This window comes from Oncorhynchus nerka, linkage group LG9b (genome assembly GCF_034236695.1).
Source record: "Oncorhynchus nerka isolate Pitt River linkage group LG9b, Oner_Uvic_2.0, whole genome shotgun sequence".
NCBI lineage: Eukaryota > Metazoa > Chordata > Actinopteri > Salmoniformes > Salmonidae > Oncorhynchus > Oncorhynchus nerka.
Genome location: NC_088424.1, coordinates 40,063,261 through 40,079,454, shown reverse-complemented (window position 1 = coordinate 40,079,454; position 16,194 = coordinate 40,063,261). Strand labels below are relative to the sequence as shown.

General features: G+C 43.8%; 3 long non-coding RNA genes across 3 annotated transcripts; 2 read left to right on the top strand and 1 right to left on the bottom strand.

Moving 5' to 3' along the window:
* The first annotated feature begins 918 nt into the window (after window positions 1-918).
* On the top strand, window positions 919-10,454 carry LOC135565746 (uncharacterized). Its single transcript, XR_010461822.1, has 3 exons — window positions 919-1,405; window positions 5,284-5,445; window positions 9,888-10,454. It is a non-coding gene; the product is annotated as an uncharacterized LOC135565746 (long non-coding RNA).
* Window positions 10,455-12,731: 2,277 nt separating this feature from the next.
* Window positions 12,732-13,292, bottom strand: LOC135565745 (uncharacterized). The gene is made up of 2 exons (XR_010461821.1): window positions 12,950-13,292; window positions 12,732-12,791 (listed from the first exon to the last, which is right to left on the bottom strand). It is a non-coding gene; the product is annotated as an uncharacterized LOC135565745 (long non-coding RNA).
* Window positions 13,293-14,352: 1,060 nt separating this feature from the next.
* LOC135565744 (uncharacterized) lies at window positions 14,353-14,659 on the top strand. The gene is made up of 2 exons (XR_010461820.1): window positions 14,353-14,441; window positions 14,600-14,659. It is a non-coding gene; the product is annotated as an uncharacterized LOC135565744 (long non-coding RNA).
* The last annotated feature ends 1,535 nt before the right edge of the window (window positions 14,660-16,194 follow it).

The following is a 16,194-nucleotide window of genomic DNA, read 5'->3' as shown; positions in this document are numbered from 1 at the left end:
TTTTAATTGTATTTTTTATTTAACTGGGAAAGCCAGTTAAGAACACATTCTTATTTACAATGACAGCCTACCCCTCTGTGTTGCAGAATTCGAGGAACGTTCAATAAATTCCCTCGGTTGGAGGGTTCCTGGTATCAAGAGGGAATAAGTTGGAAATCCGGAACCTCCAACCAGGATTTCTGGATAAACTGAATTCATTGAAAATTCCAGGAATTGTTATGCCCTAATTCTGTGCAATTTGAATTAAGATTATGTTTTTATAGCGCCCTCATGTGGTTCGTCGCAGGAATTGCAAGGCCCATCTGTGTAGGCGTTTACCAAGTGGCTAGCTAGTTCGAGATTCTATCTACATACACACCGAAACGTCAGCTATCCCAGTTAGCTTTAAATGAAAACGACCATTCAATGCACCGCGCAGAATTAATTATCAAGCCACATAAGCAGGCTAAATGCTTGCTTGCAAACACAATCACTTTACACGTTCAGCTAGGTAGCAACTTTCTCCTGTACGAGCGTGAGGTAGGGTTAATGATCTAACAATTCCATTTACTTTTGATACTTAAGTCTATTTAAAACCAAATACTTTTAGACTTTTACTCAAGTAGTATTTTACTGGGGGACTTTCACTTTTACTTGAATCATTTTCTATTAAGGTATCTTTACTTTAACTAAAGTATGAAAAAAATAAAAAAGTAACACAATAAAATAACAATAATGAGGCTATATAGAGGGGGTACTGGTACCAAGTCAATGTGCTGGGTTACAGGTTAGTTGAGGTAATTTGTACATGTAGGTAGGGGTAAAGTGACTAAGCATAGATAATAAACAGTGAGTAGCAGCAGTGTACATTTACATTACATTTAAGTCATTTAGCAGACGCTCTTATCCAGAGCGACTTACAAATTGGTGCATTCACCTTATGACATCAAAACAAAGGGGGTGTAAATGCAAATATATATACACTAAACGTATGTGGACACCCCTTCAAATTTGTGGATTTGGCTATTTCAGCCACACCCATTGCTGACAGGTGTATAAAATCGACCACACAGCCATGCAATCTCCACAGACAAACATTGGCAGTAGAATGGCCTTACTGAAGAGCACAGTGACTGTCATAGAATGCCACATTTCCAACAAGTCAGTTCGTCAAATTTCTGCCCTGCTAGAGCTGCCCTGGTCAACTGTAAGTGTTGTTGTAAAGTGGAAACATCTAGCAGTAACCACGGTTCAGCCATGAAGTGGAAGGCCACACAAGCTCACAGAACGGGACCGCTGAGTGCTGGAGCGCGTAGCGTGTAAAAATGGTCTGTTGCAACACTCACTACTGAGCTTTTTTAAAACGAGCAGCTGCACACAAGCCTTAGATCACCCGGGGGGCAGGCCGGGCCGCAACACAAGGAAGGTGAGTGGAGTGAGGAGTTCTCAATAGGCTGATGTGGCTTTCACTCCTCGTTTTCTTTCCTTCGTCCGTACTGATCTGAAAGACTGGGCCAGATGAGAGTAAATTGCCTCCTGTGTTTTCAGGTCCGTAAAGGAGACAAGGAGAGGGAGGCACTGTAGACTATTGTGACGCACACAAGTCAAAAAGCTAATATTATCAATGCGTTTTTCATTTTTTTACTCAGTAGCATCTGAGAGCTTTTCAAAATAATAAGCATGTTTCCATTGACCCAGGTTTATTCGACAAAATCAATGTCACCATTTGTTGTTGTTGTTGAGACATGTATATTAGAAAAGGCACATATAGAAGACATTTTCTAAAGATCGCCACATTTTTATCTGTTCGACAACGGTGGATTTTTCTTTTTTCTAACTTTCTTTATTGCGACAAATGATGGTGGAAACGGTGTTTTTCTAATAAATGACGATTGCCAAATACTTTTGAAGGAATGCGGGGCACGTGATGTAGGCTAATCACGCAACTATAAGCTCCACTCCACATTTAATTATAAATGCCTACTGCTTGCAAGTTTTACCATGGCAACGACTGTGGCGTACGTTTGGCACATGAGAATTATTCGAATATGCCAAGTCAATTATTGCATTCTATTTTTGGAAACTTACCCTAGCAGACAATCACATCTGTTTTCTATGCAAACTTTCTAAATGTCGACAAAAAAAATCACTGGACAAGTTGATGGAAACAAAGCTAGTGGTTCCCATAATTTTTTTGTGGCACAGTGAGCTTTCTAAACCCGTTCACAATGTATCTAGTCCTTTGTGACAGACACAGGGAGATATGAACAACAGAAGTGTGTTGCAAGCCTTTGGTATAGAGTTGAGTTTCTCAGTACTGTAAGCATTTAGTCAGCACACCTTGTTTTTGTTCCCTCACATTACAGCAGCAGTTGGGTCACTGGGTGCATGTTATGCAAGCCCAATCTTGATACAGCACATTAAGAGCCTCTGTGTCCTGATCACTGACATGTTTTCCCCCTGGATCTCAAGCCTGTTTAGGGGTTACAGGGAGACACTATACCAGAACACAACAACAAGGCAATGACCTCTGTCATAAGGTGTCATAACAGTGACATAAACCAGTAATTACTACTTCTGTCAACTGACTTCACAAAGTAACTAGACTCCCTGTCTAAAAAGCTTTATCATGTACTACCATGGCCTATGAAATATATTTGGAATTGCTTTACTCTTTTTTTTTTTTAAGTGTTGAAAGGTTTAAGTGCCCTGTTTCTCTGGGATCTCATTAACGAGAGAGAGTCTTTCTATCTCCCCCTGTGAGGCAGCTCCCTAACTCTCCCCCTGCGAGGCCGCTCCATATTTCTCCCCCTGCGAAGCCGCTCCATATTTCTCCCCCTGCGAGGCAGCTCCATATTTCTCCCCCTGCGAGGCAGCTCCATATTTCTCCCCCTGTGAGGCAGCTCCATATTTCTCCTCCTGTGAGGCAGCTCAATATTTCTCCTCCTGTGAGGCAGCTCCATATTTCTCCCCCTGTGAGGCAGCTCCATATTTCTCCCCCTGCGAAGCCGCTCCATATTTCTCCCCCTGTGAGGCAGCTCCATATTTCTCCCCCTGTGAGGCAGCTCCATATTTCTCCCCCTGTGAGGCAGCTCCATATTTCTCCCCCTGTGAGGCAGCTCCATATTTCTCCCCCTGCGAGGCAGAACCATATTTCTCCCCCTGCGAGGCAGCTCCCTAACTCTCCCCTGCGAAGCCGCTCCATATTTCTCCCCCTGCGAGGCAGAACCATATTTCTCCCCCTGCGAGGCAGCTCCCTAACTCTCCCCTGCGAAGCCGCTCCATATTTCTCCCCCTGCGAGGCAGAACCATATTTCTCCCCCTGCGAGGCAGCTCCCTAACTCTCCCCTGCGAAGCCGCTCCATATTTCTCCCCCTGCGAGGCAGAACCATATTTCTCCCCCTGTGAGGCAGATCCATATTTCTCCCCCTGCGAAGCCGCTCCATATTTCTCCCCCTGCGAGGCAGAACCATATTTCTCCCCCTGCGAAGCCGCTCCATATTTCTCCCCCTGCGAGGCAGAACCATATTTCTCCCCCTGCGAGGCAGCTCCCTAACTCTCCCCTGCGAAGCCGCTCCATATTTCTCCTCCTGCGAGGCAGAACCATATTTCTCCCCCTGCGAGGCAGCTCCCTAACTCTCCCCTGCGAAGCCGCTCCATATTTCTCCCCCTGCGAGGCAGATCCATATTTCTCCCCCTGCGAGGCAGCTCCATATTTCTCCCCCTGCGAGGCAGAACCATATTTCTCCCCCTGCGAGGCAGATCCATATTTCTCCCCCTGCGAAGCAGATTCATATTTCTCCCCCTGTGAGGCAGCTCCCTAACTCTCCCCCAGCAAGGCAGCTCCCTAACTCTCCCCCAGCAAGGCAGCTCCCTAACTCTCCCCCTGCAAAGCCGCTCCCTAACTCTCCCCCTGCAAAGCCGCTCCATATTTCTCCCCCTGCGAGGCAGATCCATATTTCTCCCCCTGCGAGGCAGATCCATATTTCTCCCCCTGCGAGGCAGCTCCCTAACTCTCCCCTTGCGAGGCAGCTCCTAACTCTCCCCCAGCGAGACAGCTCCCTAACTCTCCCCCTGCGAGGCAGCTCTCTAACTCTCCCCCTGCGAGGCAGCTCCCTAACTCTCCCCTGCGAAGCCGCTCCATATTTCTCCCCTGCGAGGCAGATCCATATTTTCTCCCCTGCGAGGCAGCTCCCTTACTCTCCCCTGCGAGGCAGCTCCCTAACTCTCCCCTTGCGAGGCAGCTCCCTAACTCTCCCCTGCGAGGCAGCTCCTAACTCTCCCCTGCGAAGCCGCTCCCTAACTCTCCCCTGCGAAGCCGCTCCATATTTCTCCCCTGCGAGGCAGATCCATATTTCTCCCCTGCGAGGCAGCTCCCTTACTCTCCCCTGCGAGGCAGCTCCTAACTCTCCCCTTGCGAGGCAGCTCCCCTTACTCTCCCCTGCAAGGCAGCTCCCTAACTCTCCCCCTGCGAGGCAGCTCCCTAACTCTCCCCCAGCAAGGCAGCTCCCTAACTCTCCCCCTGCGAAGCCGCTCCATATTTCTCCCCCTGCGAGGCAGATCCATATTTCTCCCCCTGCGAGGCAGCTCCCTAACTCTCCCCTTGCGAGGCAGCTCCCTAACTCTCCCCCTGCGAGGCAGCTCTCTAACTCTCCCCCAGCAAGGCAGCTCTCTAACTCTCCCCCTGCGAAGCCGCTCCATATTTCTCCCCCTGCGAGGCAGATCCATATTTCTCCCCCTGCGAGGCAGCTCCCTTACTCTCCCCCTGCGAGGCAGCTCCCTAACTCTCCCCTTGCGAGTCAGCTCCCTAACTCTCCCCCTGCGAGGCAGCTCTCTAACTCTCCCCCTGCGAGGCAGCTCCCTAACTCTCCCCCTGCGAAGCCGCTCCATATTTCTCCCCCTGCGAGGCAGATCCATATTTCTCCCCCTGCGAGGCAGCTCCCTTACTCTCCCCTTGCGAGGCAGCTCCCTAACTCTCCCCCTGCGAGGCAGCTCTCTAACTCTCCCCCAGCAAGGCAGCTCTCTAACTCTCCCCCTGCGAAGCCGCTCCATATTTCTCCCCCTGCGAGGCAGATCCATATTTCTCCCCCTGTGAGGCAGCTCCCTTACTCTCCCCCTGCGAGGCAGATCCCTAACTCTCCCCCTGCGAGGCAGCTCCCTTACTCCATCTGTCATTCAGAGGATAACAAACATTTCTCCCCCTCTCGCCCCAGTATCTCTCCCATTATCAAATAATTCAGCCTTAGTTGCTATTGCTGCTATTTAGTGTTATGCAAATAGAAACCATTCCCTTATATCTCACAGGTATATTCTCCCTGATAACCGGGAGGAGAATGACCAGTCCACCCATAAGTGATGGTGTACGTCAGAGGCTCCAGAAGAGAGCCCAGCATCGACCACTTTGTCAAGAAAGTCTGATTCTTCCTGCAACCCCAGCTACAAGCCCAATGAGGCACTGGAAGTCAGGTGTGTGTGTGTGTGAGCATGCGTGTGTGTACTGTGTGTGTTCTGATGTTAATGTGATTGCGTGTGACAGTATTTTATGGCGATAGGGCGCGTCTTGTTATTGAATTGATCACTGGGGGTGTTGCTTTTGTATGCAGGCCTCAGGCAACAGCAGGAAGTGTTGCTTTTTTATGCAGGCCTCATGCAACAGCAGGATGGTTAAGACTCTGTTTTCATCTGATAAACTATCATCTATTTAGTGTTGCCCCTGGTTACACCATTTCATTTGATATTACAGGTCAACAAAAGTTTTCTGAGCAACTTTTATTTGGTCAGCCAAGGATGTAGGCCAAGCTAGTACAGAAACTGTTGCAATCAAATTCAACCAATCAAATGTTTTTATTTTTTATTAAGCCATTTTTACAACAGCAGTTGTCATAAAGTGCTTTACAGACACCCAACCTCAGACCCCATTGGTTAGACTGCTTGAGTAGTTATGCACGCTCCCATCACGAACTGAAATGTCATGGAGTAATAGCACCCTCATGTGGACGTGAGACACCAAAAACCTTTCAGACAGCACACAGTAGTTAGGTCGGTTAAGTTGTCTCTTGTATTGACGCTCGGGTTGACTCATAACCCGCCGTCCCCGTGGTTATAGCCGCAGTCCGGACGGGTTTAGGGTAATTAAATATTGTGTGGATGAAGCTAAGAAACCCATGCATCCATTATTGTGCAATTTATATTTACATTGAGGTTTTTCTTTCATTATTTTAGGCTATCTGGCATTAATGCCTAACTATACGCGCGTCAAATAGCCTGCCTACACGCCACTCGCCAAATGTTTTTGGAAACGGGCAGAAAACGTTCATGTCAATCCACGGAGGCACAATGTCGGAGTTCAATTAAATAAAAGGAAAGCTGCGAAATGGAAGGTTGAAAATAAAGAGAAGGGAGGGCCAGAAAAGTCATGTTTGGGAAAGATTTGGTGACGTGGTAAAAGAGGATGATAGCAGTTTCGGCTTTGTTATATGTGATGATCATGAGGAGCAAGACAGGGACTTCAAATAGGCCGATGGCAGGTCAAGGGAACTGTAGCCCACTGTTCATATGGGTTAAATGGAAACTGAAATCTGGACACTGACTGTAGGTCTATAACCTCTCACACAGCCTTAATAATAACTCCTGCAGAATTAAGCATTTATTGCAGTAAAATGATGCACCAAATGTAGGCTACATTTTGACTCAGGACCAGGAGCGTAGAAATATGATTGATTTATTCCAGCATCTTGAGAGAATGCTAATGCACAGTTATATATTGTCTTTAGAGGTGCTATCTTTATCAGCATCATAAACGCTGATAGTATTTCAATCACATAAAATATGCATCCAAGCCCAACTGAAATCTTATCAGAAACATGTTGGGTCTTTTCCCATCTTACTATTTCTATACAACCTGTCAAACTAATGTCATTTGGAAATTGTGCACAGAAAATCATTTTCCGTTTTTGTGGGGGGGGGGGGGGGGTTATTGTATTTTCTCCCCGGTCCCTAAACGTCTTTGCACCAGAGATGATGGAGAGATGACAGAGAGAACTTTACCGATGTCAGCTAGATTGAAGCATTCATTCTATTGATTTATGACATTATTCTGGTGAGCGAGGGTTTATTTACACCTCTAGGGAAACATATAATGACAGAAAAGAGCTAGATGTATCTAATTATAGACAAGTTGACTAACAAATAGCCTACCAAAATGTCTGAAATTATAAGCAGAAACATCTTAAGCAGACAAAATAAAATCCTGCACCTTCTGCCAAAAAATAGTTCTGCCGTCTCTGATTGTAGCCTGCAGCGCATTTTCTATATTAGTGGGTTAGGATTGGGTGTGGACCTCAGATATTCACTTGATAACATAGTCGGCAGTTGGGTTATTAGCAGGTGCGGGTGAACAAACAGCTGACCCACGCACCACTAGTCCCTAGAGACACTGATTTAAGACCAGCGTGTCCTTTTCCACACTAATGGTTAAAGGTTATGATTTGGGGTGGGAAAGTTCATCCTAGACCTGCTGTGCCTAAGGGCAACTTCTACAGATCCCGCTGACACACACTTTAGTCCTGTGACCTGTGTGAGCAGCTTGAGTCAGACCAGGAGTCAATATGACTAAACCGTGCTGACACACACTTTAGTCCTGTGACCTGTGTGAGCAGCTTGAGTCAGACCAGGAGTCAATATGACTAAACCGTGCTGACACACACTTTAGTCCTGTGACCTGTGTGAGCAGCTTGAGTCAGACCAGGAGTCAATATGACTAAACCGTGCTGACACACACTTTAGTCCTGTGACCTGTGTGAGCAGCTTGAGTCAGACCAGGAGTCAATATGACTAAACCGTGCTGACACACACTTTAGTCCTGTGACCTGTGTGAGCAGCTTGAGTCAGACCAGGAGTCAATATGACTAAACCGTGCTGACACACACTTTAGTCCTGTGACCTGTGTGAGCAGCTTGAGTCAGACCAGGAGTCAATATGACTAAACCGTGCTGACACACACTTTAGTCCTGTGACCTGTGTGAGCAGCTTGAGTCAGACCAGGAGTCAATATGACTAAACCGTGCTGACACACACTTTAGTCCTGTGACCTGTGTGAGCAGCTTGAGTCAGACCAGGAGTCAATATGACTAAACCGTGCTGACACACCCTTCACCTACAGACAGTGTAACCACTCAGAAAGACAAATATCTAATACCTCAGAATACCTCAGCCTTAGAGCCCTGACACCGCATAGTGGTTGATCCTGCTTTAGAATCCCCATAGTGAATCAGAGGATCAGACACAGGGGTTTTCTGATCCTCAGCCCTCTGGCTGTTTTTAGCTGACCAGACTCACAAGGCTCTTAATAACCCAGATGCACCCTGACTGACGGGCAGACTGATTGGTTGACTGAGTGACTGGCTGGCTGGTTGACTAACTGACAGGCTGACTGACCGACTGACTGGCTGACTGAGTGGAGGATTCAAACTAACTGAACCCCACAGAGACATAGCTAAATCCTTTTCTGATTCTGACACATCTAAGGTAGCCTGGGTACCAGTCTCTGCAGCTAACATTACACTTCTTGCCTCTCCTTGTCATTGCCAAAGAGACTTACCTTTTGGCAGTCTTCAAATATGAACATTCTATCGTTAATGAGCTCGAGGAGATCAGAGGATTTGATCCTGATTTGATAACCCTCACAGCTATCATTCAATCACAATGTTTATGCAAATTAGACTGATTGGAAATCTTGATTCATGAATTTGATTGGATTCTTTCTAACATTGGGCATTCTGACAGAATACAAGCACATTGTGAACATAAACGTTGGACGAGAAGCGAGGATTACCCTTTATTGCATTTCTCCCACCAGCTCCTATAAATACACACATACTCATTCAAGTTTTTTAAATTTACATTTTGTACTATTTTCTACATTGTAGAATGAAGAAATCAAAACTATGAAATAACACATATGGAATCATGTAGTAACGCAAAAAGTGTTAAACAAATCAAAATATATTTTATATTTGAGATTCTTCAAAGTAGCCACCCTTTGCCTTGATGACAGCTTTGCACACTCTTGGCATTCTCTCAACCAGCTTCATGAAGTAGTCATGGAATGCATTTCAATTAACAGGTGTGTTTTGTTAAGTCAATTTGTAGATTTTCTTTCCTGCTTAATGCATTTGAGCCAATCAGTTGTGTTGTGACAAGGTAGGGGTGGTGTACAGAAGTTAGCCCAATATGGTAAAATACCAAGTCCATATTATGGCAAGAACAGCTCAAATAAGCAAAGAGAAACAATAGCACATCATTACTTGTAAGACATGAAGGTCAGTCAATTTTTGCAGTCTCAAAAACCATCAAGCGCTATGATGAAACTGGCTCTCATGAGGACCGCGACAGAAAAGAGTTACCTCAGCTGCAGAGGATAAGTTCATTAGAGTTACCAGCCTCAGAAATTGCAACCCAAATAAATGCTTCACAGAGTTCAAGTAACAGACACATCTCAACATCAACTGTTCAGAGGAGACTGCGTGAATCAGGCCTTCATGGTCGAATTGCTGCAAAGAAACCACTACTAAAGGACACCAATAAGAAGAAGAGATTTGCTTGGGCCAAGAAACACGAGCAATGGACATTAGACTGGTGGAAATCTGTCCTTTGGTCTTATGAGATTTTTGGTTCCAACCGCCATGTCTTTGTGAGACACAGAGTAGGTGAACGGATGATCTCTGCATGTGGGGTTCCCACCGTGAAGCATGGAGGAGATGTTGTGGGGGTGCTTTGCTGGTGACACTGTCAGTGATTTATTTAGAATTCAAGGCACACTTAACCAGCATGGCTACCACAGCATTCTGCAGCGATATGCCATCCCATCTGGTTTTCGCTTAATGGGACCATCATTTGTTTTTCAACAGGACAATGACCCAACACACATCCAGGCTGTGTAAGGGCTATTTGACCAATAATGAGAATGATGGATTGCTGCATCAGATGACCTGGCCTCCACAATCACCTGACCTCAACTGAATTGAGATGGTTTGGGATGAGTTGGACCGCAGAGTGAAGGAAAAGCAGGCAACAAGTGCTCATATGACTGTTGGAAAAGCATTCCAGGTGAAGCTAGTTGAGATAATTCCATGAGTGTGCAAAGCTGTCATCAAGGCAAAGGGTGGCTACTTTGACAAATCTAAAATCTATTTTGATTTGTTTAACACTTTTTTGATTACTACATGATTCCATGTGTGTTATTTCATAGTTTTGATGTCTTTACTATTATTCTACAATGTTGAAATAAAGAAAAACCCTTCAATAAGTAGGTGTGCCCAAACTTTTGACTGGTACTGTATATATATATATATACACACACACAGTGCCTTCGGGAAAGTATTCAGAAACCTTGACTTTTTCCACATTTTGTTATGTTACAGCCTTATTATAAAATGTATTAAATATTTTTTTCCCCTTCATCAATCTACACACAATATCCCATATTGACGAAGCAAGTAGTTAAAAAAAATGTTTGCCAATTTATAAAAAATAAAAAACTGAAAAATGACATTTACCTAAGTATTCAGACCCTTTACTTTGTTGAAGCACCTTTGGCAGCGATTACAACATTGAGTCTTCTTGGGTTTGACACTACAAGCTTGGCACACCTGTATTTGGGGAGTTTCTCCCATTCTTCTCTGCAGATCCTCTCAAGTTCTGTCAGGTTGGATCGGGAGTGTTGCTGCACAGGTATTTTCAGGTCTCTCCAGAGATGTTTGATCGGGTTCAAGTCCGGGCTCTGGCTGGGCCACACAAGAACATTCAGAGACTTGTTCCAAAGCCACTCCTGCGTTGTCTTGGCTGTGTGCTTTGGGTCATTGTCCTGTTGGAAGGTGAACCTTCGCCCCAGTCTGAGGTCCGGAGCGCTCTGTAGCAGATTTCCATCAAGGATCTCTCTATACTTTGCTCCGTTCATCTTTGCCTCGATACTGACTAGTCTCCCAGTCCCTGCCACTGAAAAACATCCCCACATCATGATGCTGCCACCACCATGCTTCACCATAGTGATGGTGCCAGGTTTCCTCCAGAAGTGTCGCTTGGCATTGAAGCCAAAGAGTTCAATCTTGGTTTCATCAGACCAGAGAAACTTATTTCTCATGGTAGGAGAATCTTCAGGTGCCTTTTGGAAAATTCCAAGCGGGCTGTCATGTGCCTGATTGGTGGAGTGCTGCAGATATGGTTGTTCTTCTGGAAGGTTCTCCCATCTCCACAGAGGGACTCTAGAGCTCTGTCAGAGTGACCATTGGGTTCTTTGTCACCTCCCTGACCAAGGCCCTTCTCCCCCTATTGCTCAGTTTTTCCGGGTGGCCAGCTCTAGGAAGAGTCTTGGTGGTTCCAAACTTCTTCCATTTAAGAATGATGGAGGCCACTGTGTTCTTGGGGACCTTCATTGCTGCAGACATTTTTTGGTATCCTTCCCTAGATCTGTGCCTCGACACAATCCTGTCTCAGAGCTCTACGGACAATTCCTTCGACCTCATGACTTGGTTTTTGCTCTGACATGCACTGTCAACTGTGGGATCTTATATAGACAGCTGTGTGCCTTTCCACATCAATGTCCAATCAATTGAATTTACCACAGGTGGACTCCAATTAAGTTGTAGAAACATCTCAAGGATGATCAATGGAAACAGGATGCACCTGAGCTTAATATTGAATCTCATAGCAAAGGGTCTTAATACTTATGTAAATAAGGTATTTCTAAAAGGCTGTTTTCACTTTTGCCATTATGGGGTTGTGTGTAGATTACTGAGGATTTTATTTATAAGGCTATAATGTAACAAAATGTGAAAAAAAGTAAAGGGGTCTGGCTACTTTCCAAAGGCACTGTATATATATATACACACACACACACACACAGTTAAAGTCGGAAGTTTACATACACCTTAGCCAAAAGAGAGTAATAGGATACGGCGCCTGTCAAATTTGATTGATTGCTGACCTTATGACCTGATGACCTGTACAGAATATGTGCCCCCGCCCCGCCCCCCCCCTGTTCGTGTGGTCATGTGTTAGAGGGTGTTTGAACTTTTGGGGCCCATGCCCCCCCTCCACCCCCCAGTTTTATCTCCCTTATGGTTGTTATCTATGAAGCAGGAATGTCTGGGGCTATTGTCCATTTCAGGCTTTAAACAACAATTAAACAGCCATCTAAATAATGTTTCTCAGCCTAGTTTCCTATTGAGTTCTCTTTATATGTACAGGCACAGAGCTTCCAGATGGCTCCAGCCTAAGGATTTTCAGTGCATGTACACACGGGGAGATTAGAACCCCAAAGAAAAGATCCTAAAGGTACTTTCAGATTCAGGTTTATCATGACAGCCGCTTTATGAAAGGCCTTTACTTATGGCTAAACAGCTTCTACACAGCTTATTAATTAATGCTGTGGGATGAAATTATGTGTTTCTAGGAGGGCTTAAACAAATATACAGTGAAACAAACATGGCCACTTTACACACATATTTATTGACTTTTAAAAAGACCACAGTAACATGACAGAATTTGTGCAAAGGCAACGAAATCTGCTAGGGATATTAAATGTACAACAGTAGTATTCTGTAACAAGCAATACGTGTTAAACATAAGGGACATGCAATCATGACAGGCTCTTTATGAAAGGCCTTTAACTATGGCTAAACAGTTTTCCACACATCTTATTCATTAATGATGTGGGCATAGCTCCTTCAGTAACCACGAGCACAACCGTTCAATGATTTTAACTGGCGGCTTTATTCAGTAGTTTCAGTGAGAATTATCCCCTTCAGTGAGAACTATAAAGTAAATTAAAAATACAGTTAAGCACACTCTTACAACATTATCTTAGGAGTGACTTATTAGCTTGGTATAACTCTGAAGTGCTTACATACATAACAGTTTAACCGGCGTTATAAGGGGTTCAGATTAAACACATGAATAAAGGAAAAAATACCTCATTGGCTGCTTATTACAGAAGGGAGGAAATCAAACTTCACACTTATTATTCCTGGCATGAATTCACACTTCATCCTAACATACACTCTTCAACCTTTATGAACTACACCCGATGACATGAAAATTTAGCTAACGCAGCGCAGGATTGCCTTCCCTACAAAAGTGTGTTGCTACAATAAGGATCCCCAGTTACAACAGTATTAGCTACGTAGTTCCGCTTGTATTATCATTTTCCCCGCACAGCGGACACATAATTTGGAATTATAACATGTGTTAAAATGTAGGTACTAAATATTTTGAATTAAATCACTGGTTTTAAAAATGTATCGCACGCTTTAACGATAGGGGAAGAGGTCATTTCATATTTCGTTTTAGGGGGGGTTATTAACTTTATGGAAAACAATATTCACACAAACAACACCGTTTAGAGCAGCTTGGAGATTATTAGCCATGTAAACGGGGAGCAAAAGAGCGGATTTAACCAACTCTGTACAAACCGGCGCTCCAGGGACAAGGTATGGGACCATTATACAGTTTTGTTATTAGTTATCAGCCTTTTTATTAGTTATAGATCTGTTGATAGCCTATGTTAAAACAAGGACAAATAATGTTTTTTCAGACTGCCCGGAGACTGGGGGATTTAATTGAGAGACAGTACAGAGACGATATGTTATTCTGCCATTTTTGTATAATTAAGAGTGTTCGTTTTTTTTCTTTCTGTAATGGTTGGTGTTACATGTATGATTTTAGCGTCTGTATTTGCGTTTTTTAATGGGGTTGCTGTTTAACATGCGTGGAATTGTTCTATGCCAGAATAACATATCGTCTCTGTACTGTCTCTCAATTAAATCCCCCAGTCTCCGGGCAGTCTGAAAAAACATTATTTGTCCTTGTTTTAACATAGGCTATCAACAGATCTATAACTAATAAAAAGGCTGATAACTAATAACAAAACTGTATAATGGTCCCATACCTTGTCCCTGGAGCGCCGGTTTGTACAGAGTTGGTTAAATCCGCTCTTTTGCTCCCCGTTTACATGGCTAATAATCTCCAAGCTGCTCTAAACGGTGTTGTTTGTGTGAATATTGTTTTCCATAAAGTTAATAACCCCCCCTAAAACGAAATATGAAATGACCTCTTCCCCTATCGTTAAAGCGTGCGATACATTTTTAAAACCAGTGATTTAATTCAAAATATTTAGTACCTACATTTTAACACATGTTATAATTCCAAATTATGTGTCCGCTGTGCGGGGAAAATGATAATACAAGCGGAACTACGTAGCTAATACTGTTGTAACTGGGGATCCTTATTGTAGCAACACACTTTTGTAGGGAAGGCAATCCTGCGCTGCGTTAGCTAAATTTTCATGTCATCGGGTGTAGTTCATAAAGGTTGAAGAGTGTATGTTAGGATGAAGTGTGAATTCATGCCAGGAATAATAAGTGTGAAGTTTGATTTCCTCCCTTCTGTAATAAGCAGCCAATGAGGTATTTTTTCCTTTATTCATGTGTTTAATCTGAACCCCTTATAACGCCGGTTAAACTGTTATGTATGTAAGCACTTCAGAGTTATACCAAGCTAATAAGTCACTCCTAAGATAATGTTGTAAGAGTGTGCTTAACTGTATTTTTAATTTACTTTATAGTTCTCACTGAAGGGGATAATTCTCACTGAAACTACTGAATAAAGCCGCCAGTTAAAATCATTGAACGGTTGTGCTCGTGGTTACTGAAGGGAGCTATGCCCACATCATTAATGAATAAGATGTGTGGAAAACTGTTTAGCCATAGTTAAAGGCCTTTCATAAAGAGCCTGTCATGATTGCATGTCCCTTATGTTTAACACGTATTGCTTGTTACAGAATACTACTGTTGTACATTTAATATCCCCTAGCAGATTTCGTTGCCTTTGCACAAATTCTGTCATGTTACTGTGGTCTTTTTAAAAGTCAATAAATATGTGTGTAAAGTGGCCATGTTTGTTTCACTGTATATTTGTTTAAGCCCTCCTAGAAACACATAATTTCATCCCACAGCATTAATTAATAAGCTGTGTAGAAGCTGTTTAGCCATAAGTAAAGGCCTTTCATAAAGCGGCTGTCATGATAAACCTGAATCTGAAAGTACCTTTAGGATCTTTTCTTTGGGGTTCTAATCTCCCCGTGTGTACATGCACTGAAAATCCTTAGGCTGGAGCCATCTGGAAGCTCTGTGCCTGTACATATAAAGAGAACTCAATAGGAAACTAGGCTGAGAAACATTATTTAGATGGCTGTTTAATTGTTGTTTAAAGCCTGAAATGGACAATAGCCCCAGACATTCCTGCTTCATAGATAACAACCATAAGGGAGATAAAACTGGGGGGTGGAGGGGGGGCATGGGCCCCAAAAGTTCAAACACCCTCTAACACATGACTACACGAACAGGGGGGGGCGGTGCGGGGGCACATATTCTGTACAGGTCATCAGGTCATAAGGTCAGCAATCAATCAAATTTGACAGGCGCCGTATCCTATTACTCTCTGCCAAATACATTTAAACTCAGTTTTTCACAATTCCTGACATTTAATCCTTGTAATAATTCCCTGTTTTAGGTCAGTTAGGATCACCACTTCATTTTAAAAACATGAAATGTCAGAATAACTGTAGAGAGAGATTTATTTCAGCTTTTATTTCTTTCATCACATTCCCAGGGGGTCAGAAGTTTACACACACTCAGTTAGTATTTGGTAGCATTGCCTTTAAATTGTTTAACCTGGGTCAAATGTTTCGGGTAGCCTTCCACATGCTTCCCACAATAAGTTGGGTGAATTTTGTCCCATTCCTCCCGACAAAGCTGGTGTAACTGGTTCAGGTTTGTAGGCCTCCTTGCTCACACATGTTTTTTCAGTTCTGCCCACAAAATTTCTATCGGATTGAGGTGAGGGCTTTGTGATGGCCACTCCAATACCTTGACTTTGTTGTCCTTAAGCCATTTTGCCACAATGTTTGATGTATGCTTGGGGTCATTGTCCATTTGGAAGACCCATTTGCGACCAAGCTTTAACTTCCTGTTTGATGTCTTTGTTACGTCCGTCGTCGGTAGAAGAAGAGGACCAAGGTGCAGCGTGGTATGTATCCATATCTTTTAATAAAGAACTTGAACACTGAACAAAAACAATAAACCGACAACCGAAAACGGTTCTGGCTGGTGCAGACACACAACAGAAAACAGAAAATTATCACCCACGAAACACAATAGA